We start from the raw sequence: 22,051 nt of genomic DNA, 5'->3' as shown, positions 1-22,051 counted from the left end.
AAATACACAATTCCTCTCTTGAAAAGTTATCTCTCATGGGACATGAGTATAACTCCAATGTTCCTTACACCGTTGGATACTCGCTCAGTTTTATCAATGTGATTTGCTGGTAATCACGTAGGCGGCCTTACGTTTTCTTGTTTGAGAAAAATTTGGATCTTGGTGAGAAAATGGAGATGGTGGTTCGGTGTGAATGCTAGATGATGTTGATGGCGCGATGATGGCAATGTAGGGTGAATGGCGATGGAAGGTGAGGATGCCGATGTTTTGGTTTACTTCTCTAACTAACCTCTTCTAAGCATGAAATTTGGCTACTCAACTACTCCTACTCCTAAGAATGGAAGGTTAGCAGATGGACGGGGATCGAATCTAATGAAGGCTAACCAGCGGCCCTACCTCCATAGATGCAATGCTTCAAAGGAAAGTAAACTAGATCACCACACAAAGCCTCCCAACCAGCCGCTAGGATGCTAGTGGCCTAGTGTTGACCCCTATCAAACATCTACCAAAGCTACCATGCAACTATCCATTTTATTTTACTCTTACTCTAACAACTTGAAATGAAATTGCTTCAACTTGAAAAGAAAATTTAACTATGTGGAAGTAGAAAACATGCAATAACACCCAATGTTCTTAGTCAAAATGCAATGAAAAAGAGAGCACTTTGGTATTATTTTCGCAACAATTTCTCCAACCCCCCCCCTTTTACAAATGAGAGCCAATGGCCTTATATAGAGGTCCAAAATACAATGGACGGTAGAGATCAAAACAAGATCGACGATCCAGATTGGATCCAAAACCCTAATTAGGGTTGCCACCCCATCGGCCAATGAGAAGATGCCACCTCATCAATGGACCAATGAAAAAGTGCAAAAGTGGCAACCAATGAGAAGGCACCAAAATGGTGGCCAATCAGAAACAAACACTTGTCCTATTCTAGAAGAAAGAGAAAGTTGCCACTTGGGCTTACATAAGATGATCTTCTAATATAATTCTTCCTTTTTCTTTTGTTCTTTTAGCTAAGGCAATGAACTTAGCTAGCCTTTCGTTAACTTCTTCCATAGGAGGACAAGGTGTGTGCTTCGCTCGGAGTTCTGCTGACTTTGCCACGCTGTTTGCTGCTTGTAGTATCCTTTCGTGATCCTTCCTCAATCTTTCTCTGATTGATGCTATGCCTTCCTGAACCTCCTCACATTCCATATCATCTGTATTTCTTCCCAAATTATGTTCTACTATTTCGTACTCCCGGGCTGCAATCTCATCCGCTGCCTTATTGACTGTTGGTACAGCAATCTGAACCCTTTGGTGACCATCACTGTCGCTTCTGATTACCCTTGCCACCGTATTTGCCATCTGTTTTTGGTTCTCGCTATCATCCTTTTCTATTAGTCCTTGGATATCATCAACTGCGTGAGCCATTACCACCTCGCCTCTCGGCATAAGCATTTGCCTTAACCATAGTGGTGCAGTGCATCTCCCCAAATCCGGATTCGGTTCGACCAACAAAGCATCACCAACGGCCTTAGACGCCTGACTTATCTCTTCAATATCAATCGGCCCATCTTCTTCTCTACTAGTTTCTGACCTATTTCCTTGCTGGTTCTCCGAGAGAGGGGAGTACTCCGTACTTTCACTGTAGCCACTTGATTCCGAATCAGAGCTCACCTCCACTGCGGCCCCTTTATCACTCGAATTGACCTCTTGGCTTCTAGCCTTAGTTATACTCTCCCTTGACGGTGCTGCCCGCTGTCTCTTGGCTGGAGGTTCCGAACGTTCTTGGCTTTTCTCTACCTCCAAAGCCCTCTTCTTGCTATTTCTAACTGTCTCCGATTGCCGGCCACTTCCTTCACCCTTCTGTCCGATTGATTCTACTAGACCTTCCTTCGATTTCATCATCTCATAAGTAAGGAGAACCTTTTGTCTTTGTAGCTTTCTCATCTTGGCATTATACCACGACTCGGTATGCAAATCTACTGTCCTTGTGACTGCCTCCAAGGAAGGATCCTGATGATCTTCCCAATCCACTGAATTCAACTCTGTTCCAACTACTGTCTCATAGTCTTCTCTCAACACACTACGATCATCTTCCAATTGATCAGGAATATCAAGGCCTCTCCATCTGATATCTCTCATCATGTTCACCGACAATCTCGAGAAAGCTAGCTTTCTCACGTGAAAATCATCCTTTGCATTGGCCCAAAAGTCCTCTATAGTGGGAACATGCTTAAATTCGCTTCCATGAGATGCCTTGATAAGACCAACAGGGTCGAATCCTTGCCTTGCTCTGTACCATCCTAGATGATACCACTCCAATTCCTTTTCCGCAGCCTCAAAGGTGGCCCGATTTGGGCAACTATCATTGCCAATTATAATTGAGAAGGAAATGCCTGTTTTCCCCTCATTCCTCATTACTCTATCATAGTGCTCAAGCTGCCTAGCCAATTCCATCAAAACTACCTTGTCGGGCGGGTATCTTGGAAGCCTCTTGGGACAAACTGTACTTCCTGCCACTCTAATGTATGTGAATTGCGGGAATTGGATGAACCAACTCCCAAACTTCTTAATCCTTGCTTCTGCTTCTGATGAAAGTCTCTTAGCAGGCGCCCCTTGTAATACCCTTACTGTCTTCATGGCGAATGCATCGCAAAACATCTTGTAATCCTTGTTATTGTGCAAATGAAGCTGCGGATAGCATTCATGCACCAAATATTGCCCCGGCCCATTACCAATCTCTCCTAAGGCCCTAAGTCCCGGACTCTCATACAATCTAGCAATTAAGTAAAACAGATAGGATCCCATGTAGAATTGCCTTTGGTTTTGAACTGTTCTAAGTTGCAACTCTAAATTTTCACTTATGATCCTAGCCCAATCAAATTTTCCTTTTCCCTTTTCAATTTCATCAATGAAGAAGTACATCCAGTTTTCGAATTGCATAGCTTGAGCTAGGCCCATGATCCGGCTGAGAAGAACAATGAGATCGCCATATTCCGGCTTGAAATCTGCCACTGTAAGCCTTGTTGATTTGTTAACTCCTTTCCTTCCTTCGTGTATCCAATTCCGCTTTAGATGTGAGAAGTAGGCCTCTTGGTTACCTTGAAATGATTTGGCCGCCTGATCCACCATTACAACTGTCATGCCCTTGCTCTGGGGAATATTAAATGTCTCTTCAATTGCTTGTTCGCCAATGTTGGCCAACACTCTCTTCCCTTCGCCAAAAATGATGGATTTACTGTCTAGATCAAATCTGGATGCACACTCCATAATCAATTCCGGACAAGGCAAAGTAGGAGGAAAAGCTGCTGCATGTACAATTCCGCTCTTGAATATCCTCTTTGCCAAGGGGGATTGTCCTTCCTTTAGTTTGTCCCTCATCCGTATCATGTCCACTGTAGCAATATTAGTATTGGTTATTTTCTTCATTTTCGAGAAGAAGGAAGTTTTGGGCGTCATATCCTCTTTGTCTTTCTTAGCGTTTGCCCGCTTGGGATTCTTACTTGCACTGTCATCCTCCATGCTCGTCGCCCTATTACGGGATGGTAGAGTGGTGGACCAAAAGGCAAGAAGAACCAAGTAGTGCAATTCTTAGAAAAGAGCGAAAGAATGGATGTCAGCTTAAGCACTCCTTGCAACTCTAGATGATGACTTTCACCTTAACTAATAATCTTACAGCAACTTTTCGGAACCCGGGATATGACATCAAAGAATTACAAATCCCTTTGCAAATTAGAAAACAAAGCCTCTAAGCTTATCCAACACTTGCCTTCTATGCAAAAATCAAACTTTCATATGTATCTCTTCTCCCAACAAAATTGCCCAAATCTGATATAAAAATTGCAGCCCCTCTAGAAAATCAGAATTTTGTCTTCCACAAATTTCGGCCCTCACAAAATTCGGCTCCCACAAAATTCGGCTAAGCATGAAAAAAAAATCTGCCCTTCCACAAAATTCGCCCAAGCAAAGAAGGAGCAAAATCTGTAAAATCTGCCACCTAGGGCACAAATCGCAGCCCACAAAGTGGAGCAAAAATCCCCAAAAATGCAAAAAATCTGGCCCTTAGACAAATCGCCCAACAATGGCAATGGAGAAATTGCCCAAAAATTGCCAAAAAACTGCCTTCCACCAATTTCGCCCAAGTCTGGAAATCTGCCCTTGCTTCAAATTCGCCCAAGCATGAGGAGCAAATGAATTGATGAAAATGAAATGGGAGGGGACTCCCTTTATAGCAGCTTTCACCTTCCTCCCAGGCTGGCCGACTTGGTCCTATAGAGGAAAAAAAAAACAAAATTAAAGCTAAGTTAGTGGCCCACTTTAAATACTTTGCCAAAATTTTAATTTTCTACAATGAAAACTGCACTTTTAATTTACTAATTAACCACAAATTGCAAAACGAAATTGAATGGTGCCTTGGGGATGCTAAAAATTTATATTTAATGAGGGTTTGCTAATTAATACATCCTTGAAGTTGAATTTTGGCTAACCAAAAGCCATTTCTTAATATTAATTTACCAATTTCATTAAATACCAAAAGCTTTCAAGGCAAATTTAATCTATTAAAGCCAATTTTTGCAATTTTCCTCTAAATCGATTTTGCTAAATAATTAAAATTTTATGACAAAAAATAAAATTGCCTCTAGAGTAAAAATCGATTTTGCAATTTAACTTCATCTTACAAAATTAAATTCTATTTCACCAAAAAAAATAAGATTTTCCAAGAACCTAAGTCTAACGAAAATTTCCTTATTTGAAAATCATTCAAATTTACAATTAAATCCAAATTTTCAAAAGAAATCGTCTAAGTACAAAATTCACAATCTTATCCTGCCAAGTTGAAATCAATTTTGAACTTATTCGGCCTAAGGATAGGACTGATAGCTCTGGAAAATCAAGTTGAAACCGGGTGAAAAATACATCTAACCTTCTCCACTGGCCCTAAAGGCGATTAAAAAGGGGGTCCCCAAGATTTTGGGGCGATGTGTGAAAACCTCACAACACATGGGAACAACTAAAGAAGAGTCAACTCCACAAGAATATAACTTCTATCAAAACCCCTCCTCCAAGAAACCCTCAATATGAGAAAATCCCATGAAGCAACCTTCACCATTTCCCAAAGAGCACATCATCACCTCCATAGGTGATGCCACCACCTCAATAGGAAGTAATGAAAAAAGTGTGAGCTAAACCCACATCATGACAGCAAGAAGGCACCCCAACACAAAAAAGGTGAGCATCAACTCCGTAAGAGCCTCAAGGGGAAGAGATTGTACATTCCTATCATCCCATCCCCATTCCTTCAGAGGTTGTTCATCAAATATTTTAGGAGTTGTTTCGATTCTCTTCAATCAATTTGACATTTTTTTATTTTTACATATGGGCATTCAAGTAGTTTCCAAAAGAACCACAGTTTAGATTTGGAATCCTATTTCTTCAAGTTTATGGGAGTTTCTTCTCCTATCTTCAATGCATCTATTTCTCCCTGAAGCAAAAAATGTCATTTGCAAACAGTGGATCATGAACTGTCTTCAAGCATTCATCATTGGCACAAGAGACACTTCTTCATTGGGGGGATTTTTATCCTCACTTTCTATCTCTTATTGGTGGGGATATTCATTCTAATATTGTGACAGAAGCAAACTTTTGGGGGTCACATTAAATCCTTCTCCTTTCCTCCTTTGAGAAGTTTTCTTATTCTATTTTATCTCTTTTGAAGAGGAATTCCCCCACAGCGGTTTTCTCCTTATCTCCTTTTGTGAGAGATTGCATTGGTTTGTACATGGGTTCCTAAGTATGCCTTGTTTCTAGGACCTATTCATTCTTACACTTCATGAGGTTTTTACTTCTCCCAAAGTTTCACTCTAGGGGAAGTGTTAGAGCATAAATATCTATTGCCTCTTGCACATTTCCATATTGTTGCATTACATAATTGTGCAGATGCTCATACATAATTGAGCTCATGTTTGCACATCCGTGCTTAGCTTAAGTTCACTTAAGGGAGATTTAGCTTAGCCTAGTTGAGCCTTAGTTAACTTTCTAAACTTTTTCCATTATTAGGGATATTGCTTTCTATAAAATCAGTTTATATATAAATTCTAATCAATCTTAAGGTAATCCCCAATATAATAGGAGCATTGGGGGCATCAGAAGAGGTTTTCATATGGAGTAAAAAGGGGCTTCAAGTAGGGGGCAGTATGGGGCACAACGATGTGGGGGGTGAAGTGTTGTAATACCCTATACATATAGTACTTGAAATGCTAGTTATAAAATGATGTAAAACAGTATATGAGCTACTAAATTATTTTACCAAATACTTGAACATAGCAAAATTGCAACATAATTGTTGATGTGAGTTTTGATCCACTATAACATACAAAACCAAATACTTAGTATATCAAGATGAAATACCAAATCTTCAACTCTCTCTTGAATAAGGTCACTTCTCATGCTAAGCTTGCAAGGTAAGATCATAAAATGATTTAAAGGTTGTTTAAACTGTAGCTACTCACTCAATGAAATAATGTGATTTTCTAGGATCACTAATGGGACTTGCACTATTCATTCAATAGGTATCAACTTACTTCTATAGATTTGGCTTCACAACGTGCAATATAAAATATTTTTTATTTTATTTTCCAGCTCTTGAACTCTAAACTTGAACTTAACGTACTCTACTTCTAGTTCTAACCATGAATGCAAGGAAGTTTGGATGAACTTGGACTCTAATAGATGCAATCTTGTCAGTGGCTACACCCACCTAGTGAAAGATTCTAAGGTATACTCAATAATTTTCAAACCAATATCTCCTCTTCAATATCATAAATGGATGCAAACTAAAGATCGAATATCAATTGAAGTTGAGTACTTTCGATCACTAGCTAACCACACAAGGCACACTTACAATCAACAAAAGGCTAGTGGTCTAGTTTATGTTGAGTCAAGAAAGTAAACATCCACAATTTCTTTCATCCAACTAAACTACCTCAAAAAAACATGAAATGGAATCTACTCCAAGTGAGGGATTGAAGAAACCATAAAAGACATTAAAGCAACATTAAGTAATCAACCATGAGGACCAATAATGATGCAATGAACCACAATTAAGATAAACCCATGTAATGTATATAGTTGTGAATTCGATCAATATTAATAAATATGGCAATGTCGAGGAACAATATATATATAAATAGTTTTGTAACTAGTTGTTTGTCCTTATTTATCAGTACCTGAATGAACAATATTAGTGGATAAATAATAACATTGAATATATCAAAGTAACAAGAATCAGAATCGGATCGGAATCGGCAAGGCCGAATCAAATCGTGAATCGGCCATGAATCGGAATCGAATCGGCCATGAATCGAAAAATTTAAAAAACCCTTGAAATTTAGTGAGTAACTTATTTCATAAACCCTTTATCGCTGATTCGATTCACCGACTCACAAAAAATCGTTTGGCTTGAATCGAATCGCCGAATCGCGTGAATCGCATGAATCGCCGTGATTCTTGGAACTATGGAATATATTATCTATAACACATATATAGCACTATTCAATATATGAACATCAAAATAAATAGATAAAGAAATATCAATCATGTGGCTATTACATTAAAAAAAATTATTAACATAGTGTTAAAAAAGACAATTAATTACATGAATGCTTGTATGCGTCATGACCATTGAAGGCTTGTGCTAAGTAAACAAAATGGGGCACGAAGAGTAAGGAGGAAGGTAATTACAATTAATAGATATTTTCATTCTACGAAAGAGGAAAGAAAATAAATATTTATCAAAAAACAAAAAGAAGAAGGCATCGGTAATAAGGAGGGCAACATCAAAAGAAGAAAGCTCCACATGCACATGGAAGCAAATAAAAATAAAGGAAATTATTAAAACTTGTAATATAATAGTCTTATTCCTACTCAAATCTCCCTCACGTATGCCAAGTTTGGAGTATAATTATTAATAAGGAGTATTAAAAAGTCAAAGATAACTTGATGAGATCAAAAGTGGATGTAACCACTCAAGACATAAGGTATATTTTATTTTTTATTTTTTAAATCATTTATATGTAGAATGGATCTTATGGTTATAAATATATATAACTATTTTTTTTCATAACTTATATATGTAGATATAAATCAAATAATATAGATATGATATTATGTCCATTAATATTCGAAGAGATCTTTTATAATGAAATTAATATAAAGCCTTATGAAACGAAAGATTGATTCAAATTCTATAGTGTAAGTACAGGAGACCAATAATCTACATCTAAATGAAACAACTATGTTTGCTATAACCTCTATAATGTTGGTATGTGAGATTTATATGATCTCCATTTGACCGACATGCCAAAATTGAGGAATCTCTATAATGTTGGTATGTGAGATTCATGATCTCCATCTAACTGACATGCCTGAGATTAATATCATCTCTACTATGTTGGTATGTGAGATCTATATAATGTCTATCTAGTTGACATGCCTGAGATTAATATACTAGTTAGAATATTCTAATGATGTAAACAAATGCGTATGTGATAAGGGCCTTGGACAGAGGGTTACCTCTTCCAAGAAGAGCCTTTGAAAAAGCACTCCAAAGAAGACGGAGAAGTAACTGAGGATGGTAGTAGAATCAATGATACAATGTTCAAGACCCGAAGATCCTCGAGAGGGTTATTAATCCCGATCTAGAGATGTCTTTAAGGTTGGGGTTAGGATAGAAGGTAGAATAGCGTAGTTAAGACTTATTATTATTTAATTCTGACATTTATTTTGCAAGTAATACTTGTCCCAAGATTACCCTAAATAGAGGGGACATTACAAATGAATCATCAATCACTTCAATAACATTATAGAAAGAATGTCAACAAGTGTCTCCCTTAGCTAACCAAATTTAATGAGTTATAATTTCCTATCAGCCTTTGCCCTTTCATTATTATGCAAGTTAGGTGTTGTCTCTATGCTTCTTTGTTCTCCATCCTTATTTCTCATTGCTCATGTTGATCATGAGATTGATCCCCATTAATGTTTCTTTGTCTGCCTTTCACAAGGCTTAGATCCCAATAGAAAATAAGCCATGTGGGAGGAGAGGATTCCTTGGAGGGTGGAAGAATCTGCCACCCTTCAAGGAACTTCCTTGATTTGGGTTTCTTGATTTGGCCTAAGACTGATTCAAATTGTTACCCTTGTGCTCTTGTTTCTCATTACTCATCTTTCACATGACTTGGAAGCCAAAGACAATGAATTATCCCAAAGAAGAGATCACAAGGACTTGAGGATTTTCTTCCATAGTTGGCCGAAATTCAGGTGCATCAAAGAATTATGAAATGTAGGTAGGGAGTGGATTCCAACCCTACTTGAGGATTCTGCAATTGTTCAATACATCACACCTTTCCAAGCTCGACACCATTCCACTTCTTCAAAATGCATCCAAGTCTCCAAACTAGCCCTTAAGGTGAATTGAAAGTCATTCAAATCTGACCAAGGCAGTTTGAAAGTCTGATTTATGTTTGTCTTTCATTTTCCTCGGTCTGATTTCCGATTTCTCTACCGGGTTGACCCCTATATCATCCCTTTTTCTTCTTTAAAGACCCTAAGACTTCGATCTCTAAGTGGGAATGGAAGGTAGTGTAGGGTGTTGAGGCATGGAGAGGGCTGAAATTTAAGTGTGTGGAGGATTTTTGGATCCTCAAGGGAAGGAAGATTCTAGTATCTTCACTTACTCATCCTCATTGTGCACTCTTGCACAATCTAAAGCTCAAGGACTTGACCAACTTTGAACTATATCTCCTTCGTTGATGATGTCTTCCATTTTGACATCACAAAATTGAAGCAACCCTATGCAATTTTCTCATAGATTCATAGGTATATCCTCTATGTTTTGACGCATTGATAAGGTTTCGTAAAAGCAGTTCGTCATCCTTAAATTATACTTTACATAATCTTGTGTGTTGCTGTTTTTAAGGTTTCTATCAAGTTAATCTTGGTAAATGCTTGTCAAAACGAGTTTTTCTTCTCTAACTACAAGCACTTGGTTTTTGGTAAACTTCAAAATTTATTCTTCACTTTTACATTTCTTGTTGGTAGTTTTTTATCTTGTTTTTCCCTTAGGTTAATAGCCCTTGGAATCCCACTTGTTTTGAGCTATCTTAGGTCTCAAACAGAATTGTTTAACTCAATTTATAAAGGAAAAGGTGGGGATTTTCAGCTCGACTACACATTTTATTAAAAATCCTCCAAAAGTGGACTTTATATTGACAATTGCTAAAAATAAAATTATTATTCATCTATAGTCGATTTTGACCCCCATTTTCAATTTTCAACTCTTTTTGAGTTAATTTGACCATATTTTTTTAATATTTTAAAGAAAATGCCCCTTTTTCAATCTATTTTAATGTTACTTTATTAAAAACTATAGTTGTATATTAAAAATAATTACATGAGACACTTTAAATGCAATTAAGTGAGATTTTTATTACTCGTTGCATATCATTTGATGCAACGCACTTCCTAAAAATCCATTACCCATAAAATTTAATTCCTAAAAGCATAAAAGTGGGGTTTTTATATACAACTAAATAATTATAATAATAAATATGTCATTTAACATGTGTAAGTGGGGGTTTTATATGCATCACTTAAAGGCTTATAGTGGGGAATTTGAACCCAATAACAACCCTATTTTTATATATTTTTTCGAGTTATAACTTAAAAGCACAAAAGTGGGGTTTTTGAACCCAATAAGACATTATGTGATTTTGATGTTTTAAAAGTTAACATATATGTTATTGAAGTTGGAAAACCTGCTAGTACTCCTCCAAAAGAGACATTTTTCCTAAAATCACTAAAGGTGGAAATTTTTTATTCAAAAGCATATGCTTTTGACACCAAAAAACATGTTTTTGACTTATTTTGCCTTGCGTTTAGGCATAAAATGCATATGGTGGCAACTTTTGACTCAATAATATAGGTTATTGGCATGAATAAGTGTGCTTTAACTTGTTTTAACTTGCCTTTGTTATTATAAGGTAAGCAGTGGCAGATTTTCGGAAGAAAGCACAAGTTTTCTTCATGAATAAAATAGTGTTTTTGCTCATTCCTCATGCATTTTGAAGCTGAACAGTGATTTATTTGGCCATTTGAATTTGTTTTGGTCTACAAAAACATGTCTCTCCTCATACTTGGGTGTTTTTGTTGCATTATACTTGGGCAGCAATTTTGGGAAAAAAAACACATTGATTTGTGTTCAAAACAGCCCATTTGGAGCACACTTTAGCCCAAATACGACCCATTTTTGGTCATTTTCTTCCATCAAATCCAAATGTTTGCTATCAAAGGTGAGTCTTGGGTATTATTTATCATTTGCATCTTTTCTATCAATCTTTTCAAGTTTTTTTTGTTACAGTTTTGAATTGCTGCACAAGTAATAGCACTGCATGTACGGTATGTATTTTTCGAAGGCAGCAATCTCTCTACTATTGATATTGTGGATGAGGCATGGAGAGACATGTCCCTACATGGGGCATGTTTCTTTATTAACACAGTCATTTAATTAATATAATGACATATATATATATTATATATATATATATATATATATATATATATATATATATATATATATATATATATATATATATATATATATATATGTATGTATGTATTGTCTCACAGGTTTATCCTATTGAAGCTACCAAACATCAACACTCCCTCTTAGCCTAAATAACAAATTAGTTACACCTTTCCAAAACTTGGTATCACAATCTACTAAGTGAGGGTAAACATCTAGGATGTCATCCCTACATTGCTAAGTTCTTGAATTGTCAAGACGATTTAATACCTTAGTCAAACTATCCAATCTTTCCAATGTGCTTTGCGGCTATGATAACAAACTGCCTTCCACTTATTTATCCAAATTCATACCAATAGTCATAGTAACATTTGTGAACATAAGTACATCATATACATTCACTATTCTTACATATTCGAAAATTGTCTCCTTTTATCTGCTTCTAGTGAAGCTCGCTGACGCAAACTATATGATTGCTAATTGATATTCCTGAATATACTTGGACAATTTCTTCACAACATACCAAAACTTTGTCTTAATCATGAGCAACCTTAACTGCACATAGTGTTGCCATTAATGACAACATCTAATTGTTCACGTTAGCCAATATGCCAACAATCCGTACAATAGAAAGGGGCCATCCAAAACATGGAAAAGGATGAGAGCTTCACCTCCTTTATCATGGACTTGAATCTTTGGGATGTCAAATAGCACTTAGGGTGGTTAACCAAGAATCATTAAAGAAAAAATGAGGAATAAAATGGAAGAGGAATTGGTGGATTCTTAATCTCTAAGTCCTAGCTTCACAAGGATTTCACTCTAAGATTGGACATCCTTCAAAAAGCTGGTTCAAATCACTGTCCCATTTCCTAGATTGCAAACTGGGAAAAATTCCCTATGAAAGTACCCTTTAAATTTGGAAAAATGTGCCAATAGTGGCATGTTGCAATGGTTAAGTTGTGTTGTAGTTCTTTCATTTCAAGTTTAAATCCCATTGGGGATAAGGTCCCCCATTTGCAGCCTCATTGGTTCATAGCTCCAGGTCAAAAGCGTTTACCCCTAAAAGTTGTTAAAAAAAATGCTTGAAAAAATATGCGTGTATCATCCTAACTTGGAAAGGATTATTATTGATCATCAATTCATACACAATAATGAAAGTGGAAACAATATGCATCTTCAATCTAAAGTTAAAATTTCTAAATCTCAAGCTAAAATAGTGGATGAAGATTTCTAAAATCTTTATATCTTCAATTCTTAAAATTAAAATTTCTAAGATTTATAAATCTTCAATTTAAAATTACAATTGTTAAAATTTTGACTTATCAACATATGGCCAATATCATTATTTCAATACATGAACCCTCAAATGTCATCCTCATGCAAAGGATGAAATCATGGAAGATTATCCAAAAGCAATAAATCTAGTACGTCCAAACAAATAGTCAAATTTTTGACTGTGTCGCAATCAAATTATCAAGTTGTAGCCTAAAACATATGAATTTCACACTAATGGTAAGTTTCACTTATGCAATCCTGGTTGTGTATAATAAGAAAGTGAGAACATGACCCCATTTACGTAGGCACAATTGATCCATCTGAAGAAAAGAAAGATAGCGTAACAAGAAGATGGTAAAGATGTTATAGACGAGGAATAAGATCACTACCAAGACAAAAGATCCTACAATAAAATGTCTCAATTATCATAGAATGTTCTGACATCCATACGTTGACCATTAAGGGAGGGTATTAAGATAATATTTTTAATATCTTTATTAAGATATTATCTCCTTAGTTAAATACTTTCTATAATGGTCAACTACTTGTCTGTAGTTCGTCTTTCAATCTAGATAGGAATGTTTCCTATCCTGTCTCTTTTGTCTTCAGCCCAGATAGGAATGTTTCCTATCTTGTCTTCAGATTTGTTTCTAAATTCATCTTCAGTCTACGTTGTTTCTTTTAGAAACAACGTCCTTGTAATTCTTTATAAGGAACACATTTATTTCTCTGTTAATCAATCATCCGGAAATCCATTAATCTGCCAATTCTTGAATCTTGTAACATGGTATCAGAGCCAATACTTCAAATTTCTTCGACAAATTTATAATTTCTTTCAAAATTAGTTGGTTCAAAAATTTTGAAATTATTTCTCCGATTTCTCAAAAACCCGACTAGGGTGTTCCGATTTTGTGAATAATTCACGTGTTTCTACTACCTGATATTTCTTAAAATCACGATTTTCTGCAAATCACAATTTGGCCGCTGGATTTGTGACTTGATTCCACTTGTTTTGTGGCCAGATTAGTCTGCAAATCGATTATATCCCCTCTGTGATTTTTTTTAAAATCAAATTTGTCACTCCCGTGCAATTTTTTGGACATCCCGTACGTTTTTTTTTCCAACTCGCGACTTCTAAAATCGCATCAGCAATTGCTCATGTTTTCTACTTTCTAGGGGGTTTGTTTTAGTGACATTTTTGGCCGAACCGAGCACCGTTTTTTGCAGATTTTCTTCCTCCAAATGCAGCGAAAACGTGTTCAATCCACCCGTATCTGCCTGTATATGCCTGTATCCGCCATTTTTTTGCCCTCAAAACCTTCATTGGCTGCCGACTATTATTCTGCTCGAAACCCTAATTTTTGAGGTCCGAAATTTATTTTGGTTTCATAATTATGATGGGTTTTTTGAGATCTCAAATGGGTCTTCATCAAATTTTTGTGGGTGCCTTGTTTTTTGTGCCTCAATTTTCAAGCCTACAGATTTGAAATCTGACTTCAAATTCTTTATGGGTTTTGTATCAGTTCTTCTGGGTACCTGTCGATTTTTCCTAGGACAGCTAGGAATTTGCCTTGAAATCCGTGCCTGTTGAATTTCAATCTTCTTCGAAATAGCATCTTTGACTAATCTAATGTTGGAGGGTAGTCTACGATTCAATGGCCACAATTATAACTACTGGAAGTGGCACAAGTTGTCAAGCTTCCTCATCAAGGCGAAGCTGCATTTTTCGCCTTCTGAATCTGTTTCTGTTTTTCTGGGTTTGTTGATTTTCTCCTTAAAAATCATTTCATGTTGTCTGTAATATGCAAAGTTGTGTGAGATTCTGAGTTTTACCATTTTTTCCACAAAAACAAAGTTTTGTAATTGCAATCTGTTTTGAGTCATAGCACTCTTTTGGCAAAGCTTCTTGGTTTCAGCATTCTGTAGATCCAAGGAGGGTCTCAGTTATCACAGAAAGTTCTGACATCTGTATGTTGACCATTAAGGGAGGATATTAGGATAATATTTTTAATATCTTTACTAAGATATTATCTCCTTAGTTAAATACTTTCTATAATGGTCAACTACTTGTTTGTAGTTCGTCTTTCAGTCTAGATAGAAATGTTTCCTATCCTATCTCTTTTGTCTTCAATCCAGATAGGAATGTTTCCTATCCTATCTTCAGATTTGTTTCTAAATTCGTCTTCATTCTACATTGTTTCTTTTAGAAACAACGTCCTTGTAATTATTTATAAGGAACACATTTGTTCCTCTATTAATCAATCTAGAAATCCGTTAATCTGCCAATTCTTGAATCTTGTAACATAAACTCTGCATAACTCAACTTATTAAGCTCATGTTGCTCTGCTCATGATTTACCATCATAGCATTCCATTTCAAGATAAACCCATGGAGACCTATGATATTGAGATATTGGTATTCTTGAAAACCCATAAATACCAATGATAGTTGGGTGATTGCTTCCTGCAAGAAGCCCATTTTAAGATAGTGAAATTCAAGTGATTGGATGCCTACAAAGACTCAACTTATTAAGCTCATGTTGCTCTGCTCATGATTTACCATCATAGCATTCCATTTCAAGATAAATCCATGGAGACCTGTGATATTGAGATATTGGTATTCTTGAAAACCCATAAATACCAATGATAGTTGGGTGATTGCTTCCTGCAAGAAACCCATTTTAAGATAGTGAAATTCAAGTGATTGGATGCCTACAAAGACCCAAGCTAGTTGGTTGATCAAGTAGCCAACTTGCGTAGACTAGTGAGTGCCACATAGGGATACAAGTGCACCATTTAAAAAGTTATAATGCTCATTTCTTACATTACAAAGCAGGTGGAGACAAGATCTAAACACCAATTCTTTAATAGCCAAAACACAGAAATTGAGGCTTTCTCTTACAAGCCTTCAACTAGCTAGTAGCATTCAAAATAGTGTTTTTCCCTCATGATTTTCAAGGAAAATCTGATACCAAAAATATAAAAGTAGTTTATTATACCCATTTGGATTTTATTTAACATATCTCAAAATCAATGGGGGTTACTGTTAAGATTATAGCTTCAGTCGGATTGATTTAAACAAGTAAGATGCAATATTGATACATATATATATAATATTATATATATACATATATATAACAGTTACTTTGTATGGAACCAGCCAGATTTTGACTGCAACTCTGCTACTTAGGCTTAAAGGGAGTAGAAAATGGGGTTTTTCAGGCATAACTTTTAGTATAGGCTTCGTATCTAGAATCTAAAACCTGTTTCAGATACCCATTTGGGTCTTAGTAAACATTGGTGGAAATGGATATGGGTTATTTTGGAAAGTGAGGTCCAAAAAATGAATCCTATTTTTCACAAGACCAAGTTACGCCTCTCCAACTAGGTCACTCTAAGAGTTTTGATTGTCAAGATTCCAATCTTCTAACTAACAAGGACCCCTAAAGATTCAGATTGGGTTAACCTTAATCTTTTCAAGCATTACAAATACCTTTCAAATAGTTTCTCAAGATACCCTAACCCTTATGCAATTTAATGGCCTAACACCATGAGTTTTCCTTCCATATTCAGCCTAGGGCATCATCAAACACTCTTTAATCTTCATCCCCAGCTCTTGTAAACACCAACACACAAATCCACATATCAACATCCATTCCACCGAGCTTGGATCCTATTCAACGATGGACTAGGAAGAAAATCATTATTTTATGTCAATGCACACCGTAGATGAGGATTTCAAGCAATCTTTAGTAAATCTACAATAACTTTTGATTTCCTCAATGAAATGAAACGAAACCAACTATGATAGAAACAAGATTCAATCCTTTATGATCTCCACTAATTTTCAATCAAATACACATCTGTAGAAATCTATAAAAAGCAGAAAAACCGAGAAAAGCATGTTCAGATTTGCAGAATTTATTGATATTTTTATTGCAATCACATTTCCAAACCAACAGCCATTGACAAAACCACCCATTTGTTCACCCTTAACATAAAAGGTGCAAACGTAATTTCCCCAACTAAGAGGTTGTCAATTTTCAATGTTTAACAAACATTACTATGCATCCGAATCAATTTAATTCAAAGCAATGAAAATGTTTCATAACAAATTTCATGAATAACATATTCAAGCCCTCTTCCTTACTTCTCTCCTAACTCCACCCTAAAGAGAGTGTGGATTTATTTTTCATAGGGCATTTGACACCAATATAGTGGGTTACCTCATGGCTTTGGGACCTCATCCCTAGTCTTGGGATTCGCCTACCTTCTCACGAAATTACTTTGCCTTTCCCTACACAATAGCAACTATCACCTCTTGGGGCTACAACAAGCGATTAAGGAATAGGCTACAATTTATTATTATCTGTTGTATTATAACATATTTCTGTATTCATATAATATATATCTCTGTGTGTGTAATTCACATACATTCTCCATATATATATATATATATATATATATATATATATATATAATAGTTGATTTTTTTCATTGATCATTTATGGTAATTCATATCCATATAATATATATTCCAATACATCTTCTCTATATATAAATAATAGTTTATTTTTGTCATTGATCATTTATGGTAATTCATATCCATATGATTATATAGTAATATAAATATCTATCTATAATAAATATACATAAATTTACTATCCATATTTATCTCTACACGTTTACTCATTTATAACTCTACAAAATTTATTAAATTAATAATTTACAAATGTAAGTATGTGCGTACACTACTATATCTTTGATGACGTTGCTGCAGTCAGTGCTTAATATCCTTGTTCTATTATATCTTTCTAAGCACCTACATACTTTATGCAATACTTGTCTTACATTTTGTCACCACAAAATGTTGGTAACAGCACGAAACTTTTCCAAACTAGTTTCGTGTATCTCTAAGCTTGAATTTGATATTCAATTGCTTAATGTTGATTGATCGATCCATTTCAATTCGTATATCAAATCATTTTACTGAAGGCCTTCGTCAAGTCTTTTTCGTTTTATTTTTGGTTAAGCCTTTGCTTGATTTTTGAAGCCGCCATCATCCTTTTCTTTTCTTTTGAGTTTGCGTTTGTTGGATTTTAGTCCTTTGGTTTTGCTCATGTCGTGCCTTTCCCTTCATTTTGTTCTAACCTAGAACTCAATCGGAGTTTTCAGTCAAGAGATATGCTCGTTTGAGTGCCTCAAAAGTGGACTTTTTTTGTGCAATAGCACAAATTAAAAATATGATGTTATATTTTTAATTTGACTTTTACTTTTTGATAAATATAACTTAAATTCACTTTTTGTTATTTTTTTGTTACTTAAACTTTAAATTTTTAACTTAAGTGACTATAGTGCACTTTATGTTATAATTTTAAGTTGAATTACTTTTTAATTTTTCACTTAAAGTGACTATATAACTATATAGTTCCAGTTTAATTTTTTATCTTTAAATCAAATGTTCATTTAAATTATGTTTATATGTTATTTTTTAAATATGATAGATAAATATTGTATATGACCCATTTAGTAACACTTTTATAAATTTAAGTGGATTAAATGACTTTTAAGTTATCAAAAGTGAACATTTTATATGCAATTACATGTAAAATCCATAAAAAGTGGACATTTTACATGTCACTACATATAAAGTTCAACTTGGTGTACCTTTTTCATGTCATTACATCAAAAGGTTATCAAAAGTGGACCTTTTGATGTCATTGCATCAAAAGGTAAGTTTTTATGTCTTTGCATCCGAAATGTGAGATGTAACTTAAAATGTGCATTCCCTTCCAAAAGGTCCAATTTTGATTGCTTGCACATTTTAAAATATGCTATTGACCCAAAAAGGTCCAATTTGCCTTGTTAAAATATTTTAAAGCATGCTATGCATTCAAAAAGGTCTGATTTTAACTAAAAGCATGTTTTAAAATGTGTATTGACCTCTAAAAAAGTCTGATTTTGAAGAAATGCGTGCATTTTCTTTCCAAGAACCCAATTTCACTCATTGTGAAAGATTTACTTGGTGGATTTGCATGAGATCTTTCCCATAAGGGTTGTTTTCACTTGGCAATGGATTTTCTGACATCAAATATGGATTATGTTTTTTCAAACTCCTTCCAAGGGCACTTTTTGGAAAAATCTTCAAATAAATCCATTTAGAGTGATTTAAATCATGTTTTTGCAAGGAAAAGAGGCATTTTGGCATCTTCAATCAATTGCAACACATCTTGGCTCACATTTTTGCACTTAAAAGCCAAAAAAGAATTCATTTGATGCCTTTTATGAATCACGATTTTGCTAAAAACGCCCAGAAAATTGGGGTTTTTATCCACTATTTTGCATTTTTGAGTCACGCTTTTGCATTTTGATCCATGTATATGCATTTGGGAAAGTCGTTTTGCATTCAAAAGTCAAAAATGACTCAAAAACATGCATTTTTTGGCCACGTTTTTGCAAAAACAGCCCAGATTTTTGCATTAAAAAGTCATGTTTTTGTTCAAAAAACTCAAAAAATGACATTTCAGCTCATACAATTGGATCAAGGGGTCGTTTTTGAGTTTTAATGCACTCTCTTGTCTTTGGAGACCACGTTTTTAGCGTTCTCGTGTCAAATTCGACCATTGAATGTCCATTACATGCAAGTATGGAAAAAGTCAAAAAGTTGTTTGGAAAATCCGGATTTGAGGAAGAATTGGTCTTCAAGTCTATAAAACTTGTTATTTTGATTTTTTAACCTCCAAGTAAGTGGACATTTTCAAACTTTCTTATCAATTCATGCTTATCTTGCTATTTTCATGCATATTATGGCTTGTTATTGCACACCTGTCCATATATATACCATGAAAAGTGCATTTTTTCTTTATTAATGATGAAAACTCTCATTTTCACACATTTGGAATTTCCCTAAATTCCAAATTTTTGCTTCCATTGTCACACATCTCACTTCCTGCATCCATTTGCACGACGCGATTACACGAAATGCCTTACCTGTAATTGCATCTCAAAGGTCCCATTTTGATTAAAAGTCACTTTTTGAAAAGTCAAAAAGATGTGATTTTCATCTTTCATGTACTTTGACTTCACCTTTTCACCAAAGATGACTATAAAGTTCATTATCCCTCTTCCATTTTCCATTTCCATCTCTCCATATGCATTCGCACCTGCATGAGTAAATATATGTTTCTGCATCTTTCCATGCTTTGCACCTCATCCTCCATCCGCCCTTGCATGTAAAGTGCATCCTCCATTCGCATTCGCATGTCATATCACTTTACATTCCTCATTGTAAGTTGCATTTACATGTAATCCATTTTCTGTGCAATGACATCTTGAAAGCCCAAGTCACTTTTTAAAAGTCAAAAGTTCTCATTTGCACGCATTTCCCCCCATGTGCCAAGCACTTTATTATTTTTTTTTTTTTAAAAAGAGCTAAAAGTGTTGATGGAAAGTTATTTTGAGTTTACATTTGGACATCGTCAAGAAGGTTTTCAAAAAGTTAGAGACTCCAGTTTGTGCTGATCTACAAAGGAGAACTCACGATAAATTGAGCGAGAAAAGCTTGATCACATCAAGTTTTCAAATGACAATGGACAATTCATCAAAGAGAGTCAGAGGTTATCAAAAGACGCAACACCATGGTTATCAAAGTGAATGCAGCAGTACAAAGTACAAGAACTTCCGATCCTATGATCATTCAGGATTGCATCGTCAAGTACAAGGCTCTTTAAAACAATCCCTAGGATTGTTTCCTTCTCTTCCGTCTTCTTTCTTCTTCTTTCATATTTGTAGTTGGAGAGGATGTATTACATGAAGATGTGTAATTACATGTAATGTGAGTTACATGTGTGTGTAAAAGATGTAATGCAAGTTGCATGTAACCCTATATTTTCTCTTTTAGTTAGACTAGGTCAAAGTTGGTTGAGTTGCTCCCACTTTTTCCTCCACCTTTTTCTCAACTCATGTGCCTATATAAAGGAGTGCCCCCTCATTGTAAAAATCATCTTTTGTTGTATGCAAGAATGCTCTGCTACATTTGTGCAAGCATAACTTTGATTATGTAGTACGAATTTGGAAGAAAATAGAATTAAAGAAGCAATTGGATTCGAAGCTTTGATTGGAAACAATTGTGATAGTGCAAATTAGAAGCTTTGACTATATTTGTGCCTATTGTCTTTGATTCATTTTATTATTGTGTGTTCAATAATAGAGCATAATGATTTAAGAAGCAATCGAAGCCGAGGCTTTGACTAGGAGTGGTTGTGGAAATATATAGCTAGAATTTTTGTCTATAGTGTTAGATTGTGGTGATTGATCAGAAAAGTACTATACATACTTCATAAATTCTTTGGGGCTTGAGGCATCACCCCGAAAAAAAAAAAAATTGGGTCCTATTTTATCAAGATTTTGGGCCGATGTCCATGTAATTATTCATTGTACCCTAAAGCAGTAAAAATACTTGTATAAATGGGCTTAGGGTAACGGATTGTTTCATAGTGGTGATGCAAAAATTGGTTCTTGTGGCGGTATTGAGCTGTAAGGAATTACAGATTATAATCAAGTTGTAATGACTAGATCATAATAATATCGGACTTGCTGTTTGATGGATGTAGCCCACGTATTGGGTGAACCACATTAAATCTTGGTGTCTTGTGTTCTTTTCTCTGTGATATATTATTTTCTAATATTGGTTATATTGCATGTAATTGTTATTTCTATCTGTGGTTTTATCCTAACATGTAGCTTATACTTCTTTCTTAATTCACAAAATAGTTAAGTTATTTTTACTTTTAGGAGTCTTTGTGCCCTAATTGTAAAGCTTTTCCATATAGAAGTACGTCTAGACTTAGAGCCAAACCGGTACATTTCTAGCTAGCCTTTGAGTTAGTGAAGATTTATCTGTATCACTTTTTTCAGCTCTTGATAGAAGTGTAGTTAGAGATTCACCCTGCCCATTACTCGCTTCACGAGTAAGTGGATTTTTCTTAAAAGTTAAGAAGAAAGGATATTGGTAACACCCTTTTTATAATAATCTCTCGACTTCTTTCTTACCTTGAGTTGATCCAAGAAATGGTGAGAAGGGGGAGCCTTCTCTTTAAGGTAGGAGAGACTATGTCTCACACGCTATGGCTGGTCATCCTATTTTGTAACTAGATTTTTACCCAAAACTGTTCGTTGTAAAATATCCATCCAACAATGCTACATCATT

At 35.2% G+C, this 22,051-nt stretch overlaps 1 protein-coding gene across 1 annotated transcript in view; it reads right to left on the bottom strand.

The window, feature by feature from the left end:
- The window catches only part of LOC149539807 (thioredoxin-like protein AAED1, chloroplastic), a 208,170-nt gene that overhangs the window by 107,046 nt on the left and 79,073 nt on the right, over positions 1–22,051 (bottom strand). The gene's annotated exons all lie outside the window — the stretch shown is intronic.

Source organism: Cupressus sempervirens, chromosome 9, assembly GCF_028749045.1.
Source record: "Cupressus sempervirens isolate cs-2001-9-10 chromosome 9, ASM2874904v1, whole genome shotgun sequence".
In the NCBI taxonomy this organism is placed as follows: domain Eukaryota; kingdom Viridiplantae; phylum Streptophyta; class Pinopsida; order Cupressales; family Cupressaceae; genus Cupressus; species Cupressus sempervirens.
This window is presented reverse-complemented; position numbering and strand designations above follow the sequence as displayed.